The following is a 14,482-nucleotide window of genomic DNA, read 5'->3' as shown; positions in this document are numbered from 1 at the left end:
ATATCAGCATTCACATATTCCCCCATTCATGTATCATCAACTAAAATGTGCTCCCCCATTTTGTTGCAACCAAAAGCCGAAGAGAGCTCGGTAAAATTTGACAGCCCATCCACAGACCCTTAATACGGGATAAGAAGGAATTCAAATGTATACTTCGCAATACCTCGAAGCTTGATTTAAGACACGTACGGCACGATGATACATGACCCCCAAACATGGATTCATACACACATGCTTCTGCTATCTCACTAGGTCATACCCTTTTCCTACCTTCTCCTCTCCTCCCCTACCCAACCATAGAAATATTTACGTATGACATATATTTTTCTCGTTTTGAAATGTTTTAGAAAGTGGCAGTTATTGGTGACTGCCAAAGGGTGGACTGTCAAAGTCAGAAAAATATCATGATGCACACTGCCATATTTGCACCTCATATGTGTCCTCACTGCGCTCTCCCGTGCATGCGCATACCCGCCGTTACGTGCACCCGCAGGCGCACTGTATGCGCATTTACGGTAGAGTTTATGTGCGCCTAGCGTGCGACTCAATCGTTACATATTTTCACCATATAATGTATTTTGTAGATTATGGTCCCTTTGATAGAATCTGAAAGTTTAGTTAATGTAGCATGTTCGTGGACAGAGAGATCCCTCTTTGTTTGATACGAAGGGTCAGACAAGGGTTATACAGTGGTGTTTAGTATCCATCGGAAGAGTATTTAATTAGCAATATTCCGGTGTTGGTTTGAAGTGGATTAATCGCTCGTGCGAATAGTTATGGACATAAGAAGTTTATGGACCTTTACTATATTCGCACTTTATTATCCATGCGGCGGGAAACCTAGTTTCCCACCCACCTGAGCAGTTGGAGATAGTCACAGCCCACCTGTATGAATCACCCTATGACCTTTTGTTATAATGCGAAGAGGAATTCCTGTGTCCAATGAACAATAAGAATATAGGACCATTGTACTGTATTGTGTGTAGGGTATAAAAGGACAAGCCGATCTGGGCCAGCTCTCTATTCTCTTCAACGGTTCTCATTGCTGATAATCGGGAGCTGGATATCCAGAGGCGCATGCGATTGTTTCCCTTGAGCGTAAGTTTTCTCCGCAATCATATTGTCTTTCTTGTTATTGTGAGCCATATCTCTCTCTCTCTCTCTTCTCTTTCTCTCTCGTTTCTCTTATATAGTTATTGTACTAATATTGTATTTCCTGTATAGTTATCTGGTTAGGTAGTCTATGTTATATTGGTAGTGTATGACTTGTATTGTATTATTCTTTTTGAACGTTCATTCATTTCCTTAAAAGGCGTTAGACCCTTAGACCGGTATTGTGTGTTCATTATATTGCAGTGGGTAATAGGAGCGTCTCTATCGCTCAAACAGCTTTAGTGTAAACCCGCTTACACAGTGTTGCATTCTCATCTTATTACTACGCAAGGATTTACAGTATAAGTACATTGTTTATGGTATAGTTATAAAGGTTTAACATTGTGAGCGTCTGCGCCGCTGGTGATCTCCTCGTGGTCCCGAGCGTCCGCTACGCTAATAGCGAACCATTACGTTAGTCGGCAGCCAATAGCGTGCCTGCCTGTGATCTCTTGGCCGTGAGCGAACGTGGCGCTTGAGCGTCTCGACTACGGCTAAGCGATTGCTACGCAACGCGCGTACCCTTACGGTATTCCATACGTCAATAGCGCACAGTGTTCTTAGACCTCTTAAAGGGTTTTAAGTAAGATAAATATTCTACTTTAACAATAAGTAAAATAATAAAGAAGATACTTATATGTCATAAGAATCTTCTTTGTATTATTTTACTCATTAATGACAGGGGAGGCACTGCCTCCCCAGACTGCACGTCCCTGGTATGCACCACAATGCGCATGCGCGTCGTACGGGTACAAACAGCATCATTGTTTTGCACTGATTCTAGCAACTAATCCATTCGCACAGCCGATCGCAAGGAGATTGACAGGAAGAGGGCGATTATGGGTGTCAACTGACCGTTTTCTGGGAGTAGTAGGTAAAACGCAGGCGTGTCCAGGCGTTTGCAGGGCGGGTGTCTGAGGCCTAAGTTGTTCGCTCGCTAGCTACTTTTAGCAGCCGTGCAAATGCATAGTTGCAGCCCACGGGGGAGTGTGTTTTTTCGCTTTGCAAGTGTGCAATCACATGTGCAGCCGAGCGGTACCAAAACATTTTGTGCAAAACAAGACCAGCCCTGTAGTTACTTATCCTGTGCGATGATTCCAGCGACTGAGGTCCTGGAATTGACGTCAGATACCCGCCCTGCAAATGCCTGGAGATGCCTGCGTTTTACCTACCACTCCCAAAAAACGGTCAGTTGACACCCATAAACGCCCTCTTCCTGTCAATCTCCTTGCGATTGGCTGTGCGAATGGATTCGTCGCTAGAAGCAGTGCACAACAACGATGCTGTTTGTACCCGTACGACGCACGTGCGCATTGCGGTGAATACGCCTGCGCAGTTTTGCCATTTTTTTACCTGATCGCTGCAGTGCGAAAATCGGCAGCGTGCGATCAACTCGGAATAACCCCCACAGTGCAGAATAGACAAGCTGATGACAGTGCACCCTGGCTCATGGGCCTACCCTCAATCTGGGAGTGTTCTTATTTATCATTATTTACTGTATTTATTAACCGTTATTTTTGTAACCACACATTTTGCTCAATATTTTAGTCATGGAATGTGCCATATATGTTACCTACATGGACACATACCCACTAAAGCTAATTTTCTGTCAGAAAACCTACCAGAATGTTTTTACAGTGTGGTGGGAAACTGGAACCCACTGAGGAAACCCATATAAACAATCATAAACTGGCAACTAGGACTGTGACCTGGCTGGCATGGGTTTATTGGAACCAGCCCTGGATTACAGGGGTCATCCCATTGTGACCTCCCATCATCATAACAATCCACAGTATTAAGGTCAAGATTTATCAAATATTGGAAGAGACAATGGCCCCCATACATCATAGATGTATAAGGGAATATTAACCATGCTTAAAATCCTGATACCCAAATCCTGACTGAATATGGTCGGGATTGGTAAATCATCCTTTGATAACATGTTTCATTTCCCTGATTACCTGGCGGATCGCCGATCATCGCTGTCCTCCGATAGGCGAATTTGGTCAGTGGATCAGAGGTGCCAGCAGGTAGGGAAATCAGGCCTCTGATGTATGTGGGCCATAAAGTGAAGAAGTTGCCTATAGCAACCAATCAGCTTATAACTGTCATTTTCTAGCACAGCCTGTAAAATTGTCCGAATTCTGGTTTGTTCATCATCTGTTATTTCATTTACACTGAGACCAGTGCCGGGTCACCCCTGTTCTTTTCCCCTATCTGTCTATGCTGAATACTATTTCAGTCTCTGACCTACTGACACGGTACTTTATCCTTTTCTCCTATGTATGATGCTCAATCTTTTTTCTTGCTCTGATTACCCAGTGATCCAATTTTAGCAGTCATTCACGCGTCCACCCAAACTGTTTCCCTTTATCTAAGATTCCAGCCCAACATCGTTCTCCACGCCTGAAATATGACCACATTCTCGTTAAAGACTGAATTGTTAAGGCGTCAGAATGTAGAAAACTTTGGTGATTCTTTCTCAGAGACATTTGAACAGACCTCTCTTAACACGGATTGGAGAACTTCCTTCTCCAGATTACAAAAGAATTTACAGAGAAGAGTCCGATTGTCATGGGATGTGACTACCTTGGAAAACTATATAAAACATAAAATTGCCCCAAGGGGTTTAAGACCGAAAATATTCCCGTCTTTCCCACTCGCCACGGATAACTTGAAGGTTGAGTGGGAAACAGCCCTTCTCAAATGTTCCAATGAATTAGTACACATATTAGTAAAACATGATACTCGGATAATTGATCAAGTAGAGAAAGAAATTGCGGACCTAGGAAAAAGCTTGGAAACCTGGGAAAAAGACTCGGCTTTCCAAACAGCTTTTGAGACGTTCAAGAAAGAAATTGACAGTTATGAACACAATATAGTTGATCGCAAAAGAGGCAAATTCACACGGGACAAAAGAGACTTTGCCCGAGGAGACATTTTTAGATGGAACCCTAGACCTGCCACCAATAGAAGTAGGAAACCTCGGGAAGATCCCACTCTGTCTGAATTCGAGTCCTCCAATAGCGGTGATTCCGCTGGTGAAAACTTCGACGCACCCAATTACCATCGGGAAGAGAGCGAAGATTTTTCCCCACGTTTTTTAGACCGGGACCAGAGAGGGAGAGGCCGCATCAAGGTGCGAGGAAGACAAGGCGAGGGGGAAAGAAGAGAAAAACCTAGAAATTCAGACTGGGATATACCCAGAACTCCCAGATATCCAGCACGCCAGAGGAAGACATTACGATAGATCAAGACCAGACATCTCAGTTACAGATTATCAATTTATCGGACAGGATCCTGTCACCTGACCACATGGCGGTGCTCATGAAAGGACTTTCCTTTTCACCCTCAAGGTCTTTCAATAGATTCTCTTGGGAGAAAGATTTGCGACTTTTTGGGAGAAAACTTCTCCTCAAAAAATTATTTTCCAAACAAACACAAAGGCAATTAGAAACCACAGTGGAACCCAATTTCACCACGGAAGATCTCAACGCCCTCCAGATATTGGAAGAATTGCAAATGGAATCCAGTGATAATATAACTCCTACATCCAGACCCAAATGTAGACCGAAATCCTCCTTCTTTCCCCCGGACAATAACAGTCCGGAGATTAGCGTTTTCCTCAAACTTGTTTCAAAGGAATTTGATCATATTCATGCCCAAACACAAAAAGGCATCCATCGATTCCCTCAAAACTTGAGATTCAATAAAAGACAGGCACTAAGAGAATTACAAAGCTGGAGTGACGTTATCATTAAACCTTCAGACAAAGGGGGAAATATTGTTATCTGGCCACAAGAGATGTATACTACTGAAGCTCATCGCCAACTACATAACATTTCTTGTTACAAGAAACTTTCCAATAACCCAACTCCTGATTTCCTTCAGCAGTACAATCGTATGGTACAAGAAGCAGCTACACTTGGCACCATCACCCAACAAGAATACAAATATCTAACAGTGGTGAATCCCAGAACACCTACATTTTACCTCCTGCCTAAAATACACAAGAACGTATCCAGACCCCCTGGAAGACCTATCATGTCAGGTAATGGGGGCCTTTTGGAACAACCGAGCAGATTTCTAGACTTACACCTTCGTGACTTTGTATTATCCTTACCCTCTTACCTACAGGATACTTCCGACCTCCTACGCAAAATTCATGACATCCACTTTGAAAGTGATTTTCTAATGGCCACATTAGACGTAGAGGCTTTGTACACTAGTATCAATCACCAACATGGCCTCAAAGCAGCCAAATACTTCTTGGACCAGGGAGGGGAGAGTGATTTTTCAACTTTTCTTCTGAATCTGCTTAATTTTGTTCTTGCAAAGAATTATTTTGTCTTTCAGGATCAGTTTTTTCTGCAAGTCAGGGGGACAGCTATTGGAGCAGCTTGCGCGCCCACATACGCGAATCTGTTCCTAGGATGGTGGGAGCATTTCTCTGTCTTTAATACCACCAATGAAAAGTATACCACACATGTTATCTTGTGGCTCAGATATATCGACGATATATTCATTATTTGGAACGGGAACAAAGAACTTCTTTTGGACTTTATTAGGATTCTGAATACCAATGATCTTAACATCTTGCTCACACATACCATCAGTTCAGAAAAAGTGCCCTTCCTTGATCTCAACATCTACAAATCTGACACAGGATACTTGGCAACCGAACTATATCGTAAGGAGACAGCGACAAATAGTATTCTTTTCCAGACTAGCTCACACTTCCCACCAACCATCGAAAATATCCCAAAAGGAGAATATTTAAGGTTGAGAAGAAATTGCTCTGAAGACCACATTTTCAACAAAAAGAGCTGGGAATTGACCAATCGTCTTCAAGTGAGGGGGTACAGCAAACGCTCATTGAAACGAGCCCACGCAGCAACTAGAATGGTCCCAAGGGACAAACTGATTTTTGGAAAGAAAAAGGCTACTTCCAAACAGGAGGACAGTATCAGATTTATTGGCACCTTCTGCCCAGAATGGAAATTGTTGAAGGACGCTATATCCAAACACTTACCAATATTACAACTTGATCCTGATCTACTTCCTTTCGTTAATACCCCTGTTCAGATGAGTTGGCGCAGATCGAAAAATATCAAAGATCAACTGGTCCGTAGTCATTTCTTGACCTCACCTCCGAAGAAACCCACGACAACGGCTCCTTTCCATGTGGCCACTGTAAGTCATGCCCACAGATGGTACAAAAACAGATGGTTACCGACAGATATGGTCAAACGATTAAAATACAACACTTTTTCAACTGCAACACACAGGCAGTTATCTACTGTATAACCTGTAGCTGCGAGTTAAAATACATTGGCATGACCACTCGGAAATTGAAAGAAAGGGTCCTGGAACATATGGGCAATATCCGGAATGCCCAGCAAGACCTTTTGCGAATGAAACAACTTACCTCGGCTGCCAGACACTTCCACCTTGCCCATAAAGGATCAACAAAATAACTAAAAGTGTTTGGTCTTGATCGCATTCATCTGGGGGTACAAGGTGGCGATATCACCAAAGAATTGTTGAAAAGGGAGAGTGAGTGGATCTTCCGACTGGGTAGCCTTAAACCATCCGGACTCAATGAAAACATCAACTATGGCACCTTTTTATGAGGTTGTCTCATTTGCCTAATTAATGCATTGCAATTTTACTTGAATTCGTTCTCCCCTTGCTTCCCATCCCCCATCATTTTTACTTGTTTCCGCCATTCTTTTTCTTTTCCTATCTCTTAGTCCCTCACCCTTTCTCTCCCCATTGCTGTCTCCTCCTGTTTTCATTCTCTCCTTTTCCCACCCCTTTCTCTTCCCCCTTCCCCTTTCCCACTCCGCAACCTCCCTACTCCCGCACAAAACCCCCCCTTTGCCACTCCACAACCTCCCTTTTCCTACCGACCCCCCCCGCTTCCTCCCTTCCCATATCTTTTTCTCCCTCACCCCATCCTCGTGTCATACACTGTTATTGTCACCTGCATTAGCAATTGCTCCCTTATGGGACCGGCAATTAATTCAATATTCTCACCCATAATGCACACCATTCCCCACCTCTCCCCCTTCCTCCCTTTGACACTATCACTCACCTAATATTCCCAGCCCATCTCCCAACACGAGTCCAGGTGACTCAGTGCAACTACACACTGCTGCATGCCATTACATTTGTCTGCATGCACATTTTTTCACTTTTTCACCATGTTTACTCGCTAGCACATCACACATTTACCTCATTCTCAATCCACTCAATTTATGTCCATTTTTTTCACTATTTATTTTCTAATCCATATTCATCACTCGTATCCATTCCCCATTTCCTCTTTCTTTTTCTTTCCTTTTCCTTTTCTTTTCTCTTTATTCATTTCATTTTATCTTATTTTTCAGTGCATCACAAGCCATTCCATCTCCACACCTAACTATCACCCCACCTATTGCCATTCTTTCTCTCTTTTTCACATCTCCATAACCACGTCCATTCACCCACCTTTCCACTTTTAATACATGCCCTTTACCCAAAAATTTAAAATATTCACGTCCATCTGTATTATCATTCCCTACTACTGTCTCTTCTGTCTCATTCCTCAGCCCTTTATTTAGTTCCCCATTGCAGCCTATCTCCTCTTCCTCTGTTTAAACTGGGCAAATCTGCCCTTTACCAATATGGCCCCTTCCATATATTTTTACATACCACTTTCCCATTCCCCATACTTCAGCCCAGCCCTCTAATCAGCCGTTGAGAACAGCGGCCGGGTCTTTATCATCTTTAGATATTTCATTTTTACTTATTTCGTGTACTATGTGGCATAGATTCGATTATTCTAATTTTCATTGAGCTCAGCTCTCTGGTATCCCGCACTATGGGCAAATCGCCCCTCTCCAATATGGCCACTCCACCTCCAGCGTCACATTACCCATCAGTCCCGTCTAAGCACACTTCCTTATCCATACAGTGGCCCAGATCAGCGGCCCAATCGCCGTGGAAACAGCCGCTGGCGCATGCGGCTATGACCTCTTGGTAGGCATGGTTATCCATACAGTGGCCCAGATCAGCGGCCCAATCACCGTGGAAACAGCCGCTGATGCATGCGGCTATGTCCTATTGGTAGGCATGGTTACGCACGCCCTCCCCGCCCCCACCTGTGACGCGATGGCGCTGATTGGCCAGCGCCGCACTGCTAGGTATTTTTATACTGCCCCTAGTCCCTACCCGCACCTCCAGAAAGTGAACAAGCCCTGCGGGGTGAAACGCGTTTTCCTAGCCAGCGGGTCCACCGGCACCAACCACGCCACCTGAGGGCATCTTTGCTGTTGTCTCTACACAGGTTTTAAACACAGGCTGAGCCTGTGTTGGTAATGTTGAGCACTATTTACTTTTGATTAGATATGCACCAGCGTTCTGATTATACTGGTGTATTCCTTCTCATTTGACCAATGTGATATTACATGTTCAATTCATTGGTACATGTATGCTATAATACACCAAGTGACACACAAATTTGCAATACCATTAACATCTGATACAATGTTTGGCCTTGTGCAGTGCAATGGATGTAAAGCATTTGTTTGGAAAGAGGCAGCGTGGAGACTCAGCTGCTGTCCAATCTGTGAGCAATTTTCTCTGCTGAAGGAGGAGATAGCAAAACTGCATGCTGAGATTTGTAGGATGTCTGTGTCTTTGAAGCCTCCACTGCCTCAGAGAGCCACCAGAAGACATTCTGCCTGGACTACTGTGGGCTCTCAAGGGCAGAGATTTCCAGAGGGACACAGACACCTCCCGCAAGCGGTGACACTGCAAAACTCGTATGCTACTCTTGCAGGGCTGGAAGATACAACTAATAGAGGCACTACAGAACAGGAGGATATGGGGACTTCTACCAACTATAGGAACAGGAAATGGAACAGGAAAATTGCATCTCCAAAAAGGACTGCACTTCTCTTGGGAGATTCCATTATTAGAGGAATACATCTGGGAAATGCAAATGAAGTAGAGAAACAAGTAAGGTGCTTACCTGGAGCCACAGCTCCAAGGGATAAAGAGCGCATGCTAAGAATTGTAAAGGCAGCAAGAAAAGATGGGGAGGTGGATGTCATTGTCCACCTAGGGACAAATGACCTGGCAAATGCTGAACTCATGGCTGTAAAAGATGAATTTAGGAAGTTAGGGACTGCTCTGAAGCAGGTGGCAACCACTGTTTCTTTTTCAGAAGTATTGCCAGTACACAGAGGAGAAGACAGAACTCATTGCATCAGAAACTTCAATGTTTGGCTAAGGACATGGTGCAATGAGGAGAGATTTGGATTTATAGCCCACAGTCACACCGTCTGGCAAGATAGGAGCTTACACAAAAGTGACGGTCTGCACCCATCTTCAAGGGGAACAAGAATACTAACTGAACAGTTTGGATGCTTCATCAAGAACTATTTAAACTAACAAAGGGGGGCAGTGAACCAAACAGGAATAAAGAAATCTGCTCCCCCAACACAGAGGTATTGTTTCTGCAGGCAAAGGGAATAGGAAGCATATCCACAGCAACAGAAGATAATTCAGATCAAAACCAAATAAAAATAGGCAGAGAGAAGAACATAGCTAGGAACAGAAAAAGCACAAACAAAACTCTAAAAGCTATGTGTGCAAATGCTAGGAGCTTAGGAAATAAAATCCCAGAACTAACTGCAATAATGACAAGGGATGATCTAGACATTGTGGCAATTACAGAATCATGGTACAATGAAAATCATGACTGGGACATAGCTATACCGGGATATACTTTATTTAGGAAGGACAGAATTGGAAAAATCGGAGGAGGGGTAGCAATGTATGTAAAAAATGCCATAAATACTACATTAATACAAAGTATTGAAGAAAAAACTGAGGCCCTTTGGGTGACCATAGAAACAGGGGAAAAGTTGATTATTCGTATTGGCGTGATATACAGGCCACCAGGTCAGGAAGAGGAACTTGACAAGAACCTATTGCAGGACATAACTAAAATGGCATTAAAAGGAGAGGTAATAATCATGGGAGACTTTAATCTTCCTGATGTAAACTGGGAGGTGTCTGTTGCTAGTTCCACTAGAAGTAGGAACATTTTAAATTCCCTTCAGGGAGCATCCCTCCACCAATTGGTGAGGGAGCCCACTCGGAAAGACGCAATATTAGACTTAATACTTACAAATGGAGACAGATTATCGGACGTAAAAGTGGGTGAAAACCTGGGATCCAGTGATCATCAAGCAGTATGGTTCAGCATTAAGACAGAGACTGACTCGTCCCATACAAAAACAAAGGTGTTGGATTTTAGGAAGGCTGATTTTGTAGGGATGGGAAAATGTGTAAGCGATTCTTTGGCAGAGTGGAGGAACTTGGAAACAGTGCAGGAGAGGTGGGAAACATTAAAATGTGCAATATTGAAGGCAACAGACCTTTGTATCAAAACTGTTAGGAAAAACACAAGGAAAAGGAAGCCAGTGTGGTTTGCAAAAGAATTAGCAAATATTGTGAGAGCAAAAAAGATGGCTTTTAGGAAATATAAGCAGACACAAAATAATGAAGACAAAAAGATATATCTTGTTAGACAGAAGGAGACAAAGAAGGTAATCAGATGCGCAAAGGCACAAGCTGAGGAGAAAATGGCCCAGTCAGTGGGTAAAGGAGGCAAAACTTTTTTAGGTATATAAGCGAAAGGAGAAAAACAAAAGGCGGAATTATAAAACTAAAGACGGACACTGGGAGTCTTGTTGAAGGAGACAATTTAATAGCAGATCATCTTAATGATTATTTTTGCTCAGTATTTACTACTGAAAGAGAGGGGAAGGGGCCATAGTTAAGTTGCAGGGATATTCAGGAAAATGAAACAAGTACATTTACAGAGGAGAAGGTCCTAACAGAACTCTCAAAGCTGAAAGTGGACAAATCTATGGTGCCAGATGGGATACATCCAAGGATACTAAAAGAACTTAAAGAAGTGCTGGTAGCACCATTGACAGAATTATTCAACCAGTCAATAGCTACAGGAGTAATTCCAGGGGACTGGAAAAGAGCAAACGTAGTCCCACTGCACAAAAGTGGAAGCAAGGAAGAGGCAAACAACTACAGACCAGTGAGTCTTACATCAGTAGTAGGGAAATTGATGGAAACACTCTTAAAAGAAAGAGTTGTAGATTATCTCAAATCCGGCAATTTACTGGATCCCAAACAGCATGGATTCACTGGGGGGAGATCATGTCAAACAAATCTTATTGACTTTTTTGATTGTGTGACTAAAGTGATGGATAAAGGTGGAGCCATGGATATAGCTTATCTAGACTTTAGTAAAGCTTTTGACACAGTTCCACATCGCAGACTGCTAAATAAACTTGAAAGTTTGGGATTGGATATTAGGATTATTGAATGGATAAGATCTTGGTTGAAGGATAGAAAACAGAGAGTTGTGGTAAATGGAGTGCATTCACAGGAGGGAAATGTTACCAGTGGAGTACCCCAGGGATCTGTACTTGGACCAGTGCTTTTTAATATCTTTATTGGTGACATTGCAAATGGCATTAAAGGGAAAGTATGCCTTTTTGCAGATGACACAAAGGTATGCAACAGGGTAGACACACCAGGTGGGGTAAAACAAATGATTGAGGATCTAGGTAGACTAGAGGAATGGTCAAGAGTCTGGCAATTACAGTTTAATGCCAAAAAATGCAAAATCATGCACTTGGGTCTCAAAAATCCTAAAGCTAAATACAGTATTAATGGCACTATACTGGAAACTACTGAGGAGGAAAGGGATCTAGGAGTCACTATTTCAGATGACTTAAAGGCAGATAAGCAATGTAACAAGGCAATGAGGAAGGCTAGTCAGATGCTTGGCTGCATTGGGAGGGGAATCAGCAGCAGTAAGAAAGAAGTAATAATGCCACTGTATAGGTCATTGGTACGGCCTCATCTAGAATACTGTATTCAGTTCTGGAGGCCATATCTTCAAAAGGATATTAATACATTAGAAACTGTACAAAGGAGGGCAACTAAAATGGTGCATGGCCTACATCACAAAACATACCCAGAAAGACTAAGAAATCTCAATATGTATAGTTTGGAGCAGAGAAGGGAAAGGGGGGACATGATAGAAACTTTCAAATATATCAAGGGTTTTAACAAAGTCCAGGAGGGAAACATTCTCCAAATGAAGAGAAGCAATAGGACACGAGGACATGCACTGAGACTGGAGGGGGGGAGGTTCAGGGGAAATTTGCGGAAAAATTATTTCACAGAAAGGGTAGTGGACAAGTGGAATAGCCTCCCATCAGAGGTGGTAGAGGCTAAGACAGTAGAGCAATTTAAACATGCATGGGATAGACATAAGGATATCCTTACAAAGAAATAAGGATCAAATAAGGTTAGAGATAAAAATAATATAAAAAAAAAAAAGGGGCAGACTAGATGGGCCAAGTGGTTCTTATCTGCCGACAAATTCTATGTTTCTATGTTTCTATGCTATCTATTGTTCTTCCTGTGACAACAGCATTCCCTTGTATGCACATGACTATTTACTAACCACGCTACCTGAGGGCATTCCTGCTGCACTTTTTACACAGGTCATTTACACAGGCAGAGCCTGTGTTGGCAATATTGAGCATTACTCACCTGTGATTAGCGTATGCACCAGTATCTTGATTCTACTGGTGGATTCCTTCTCATTGACCAATGTGATAAGACATGTTCAATTTATTGGTATATATATGCTATTTATTGTTCCTCCTGTGTCAGCAGCATTACCTTGTATGCACATAATTACTTAGGGGATATTTCCACCAGCTTTTCTGGATATTATTATTAATTTTAATTAATCTGGGAATATGGCATAATCCCTTATTGCTGAGTTATTTTGAGTTATTTCATTTATTTTGTTCATATTTAATTTGCAATATTTCTTGCATTTATTCTTGACGTCAGCAAATATTTGTTAGCAGGGCACTCCGCATTCAATCATTTATGCCTTCTAATTCTAATCCTGACTCTTTTCCTTCCGTGGACTCTCATCTATGATCCTGGATGCGTAATACCACCTTTGTGGGACCTACTGCATCCAGCCTAACGTAGAAAGCAGATCCACACCTTTTCTGTGACCTTCTCTCTGGTATATAGGTGCACTGTCATTGGCGTCTAACCCACCCATTTGTCTACTACCATACCACACTGCCAGTGCCCGATCTCGTCCGATCTTGGAAGCTATACAGTGTTGGGCTGTGTCAGTACCTGAGGGGGAGACTCACAGGGAATACACAGTGAAGTAGACTCTTTATCCTTGCGATGTGCGTTATCTGACACCAACAGCAGTATCACCACTTGATTTCATTTTCTTCTCTCTATTATCTCTACCCTTTGTATGCATACTCTGTTAATACAATGATTTAAGACCCTCTGAGCTCTTATTTATAAACAAACCACACAGTCCATTTGGTTGGTGACTGGTGGGAAGTGGTTAATGTCTCACTATCCATTGCCGGACCTGTCCAGCTTTTTCATATTTGATAATTGACTATAATCTGGTCTCAACAATACAGATTTTCTGTACTGGTCGGGCTGAAACGGATGTAGAATAGCAAAGTGTCTACATCCTTTCTTATCACATCTTGTGAGACAGGACCAGAACATTCCTTCACGTTTTAAAACGATTTCTTTCAAAAAAACTTTTCAATTTAATATGCATTTTAAATCACATTTAGTTGTTCGATCCTATTTTGTCTAATGGGTATTCATGAGAGACTCCTTTTAATGTATATCCATTAAAAGTTATATTTTATTAACTACCATGTATAATTAAAACTATTTGAACTTTATTTCAATTAATTAAGAGTGCGCCCACACAAGAACCTTCCTTTTTTCTTCCTTTGTTGACAGCCTGTAAAATGACAGTTAAAGGGCGGGATGAAGTAAACTTAAAAACGCGGCCAAACGTCTGAAAATTCCAGGTCTTGGATGCGGTGGGTATCGCATGTTCAGATGGCGTTGCCCTATAGAAAATTATGGGCTTTTATCGGACTTCCCCACTGAGAGGGGTCCGTCATTGGATGCATGTGCACATAGGATCCTGGGTCCTAAACCTGAAAGACCTATTATTCCTTTGTGATTTTATCCAGGCATACGGCATTAGTAAACACCAATATGTGTGCAGTGAGTGGTGGGATTTGCAATGATTGATGCATCCTGCCCAAAAGCTGATTGGTTGGTATGGGCAACTTCATTTTCATTCACTGGTAAATGAGACTCAAAAATCCTCCACAAAACCTGAGGCTTGGGGCCAGATCCTAAGTCGCATGCAACGCTGATATTG

The 14,482-nt window shown here is 42.5% G+C and overlaps 1 pseudogene; it reads left to right on the top strand.

Moving 5' to 3' along the window:
* Nucleotides 1-13,326: 13,326 nt before the first annotated feature.
* LOC134937578 (5S ribosomal RNA) lies at nucleotides 13,327-13,445 on the top strand (annotated as a pseudogene).
* Nucleotides 13,446-14,482: the final 1,037 nt, after the last annotated feature.

This window comes from Pseudophryne corroboree, chromosome 6 (genome assembly GCF_028390025.1).
Source record: "Pseudophryne corroboree isolate aPseCor3 chromosome 6, aPseCor3.hap2, whole genome shotgun sequence".
NCBI classification, from domain to species: domain Eukaryota; kingdom Metazoa; phylum Chordata; class Amphibia; order Anura; family Myobatrachidae; genus Pseudophryne; species Pseudophryne corroboree.
The sequence above is the reverse complement of the archived record's forward strand: the minus strand, read 5'-3'. Positions and strand labels throughout refer to the sequence as shown.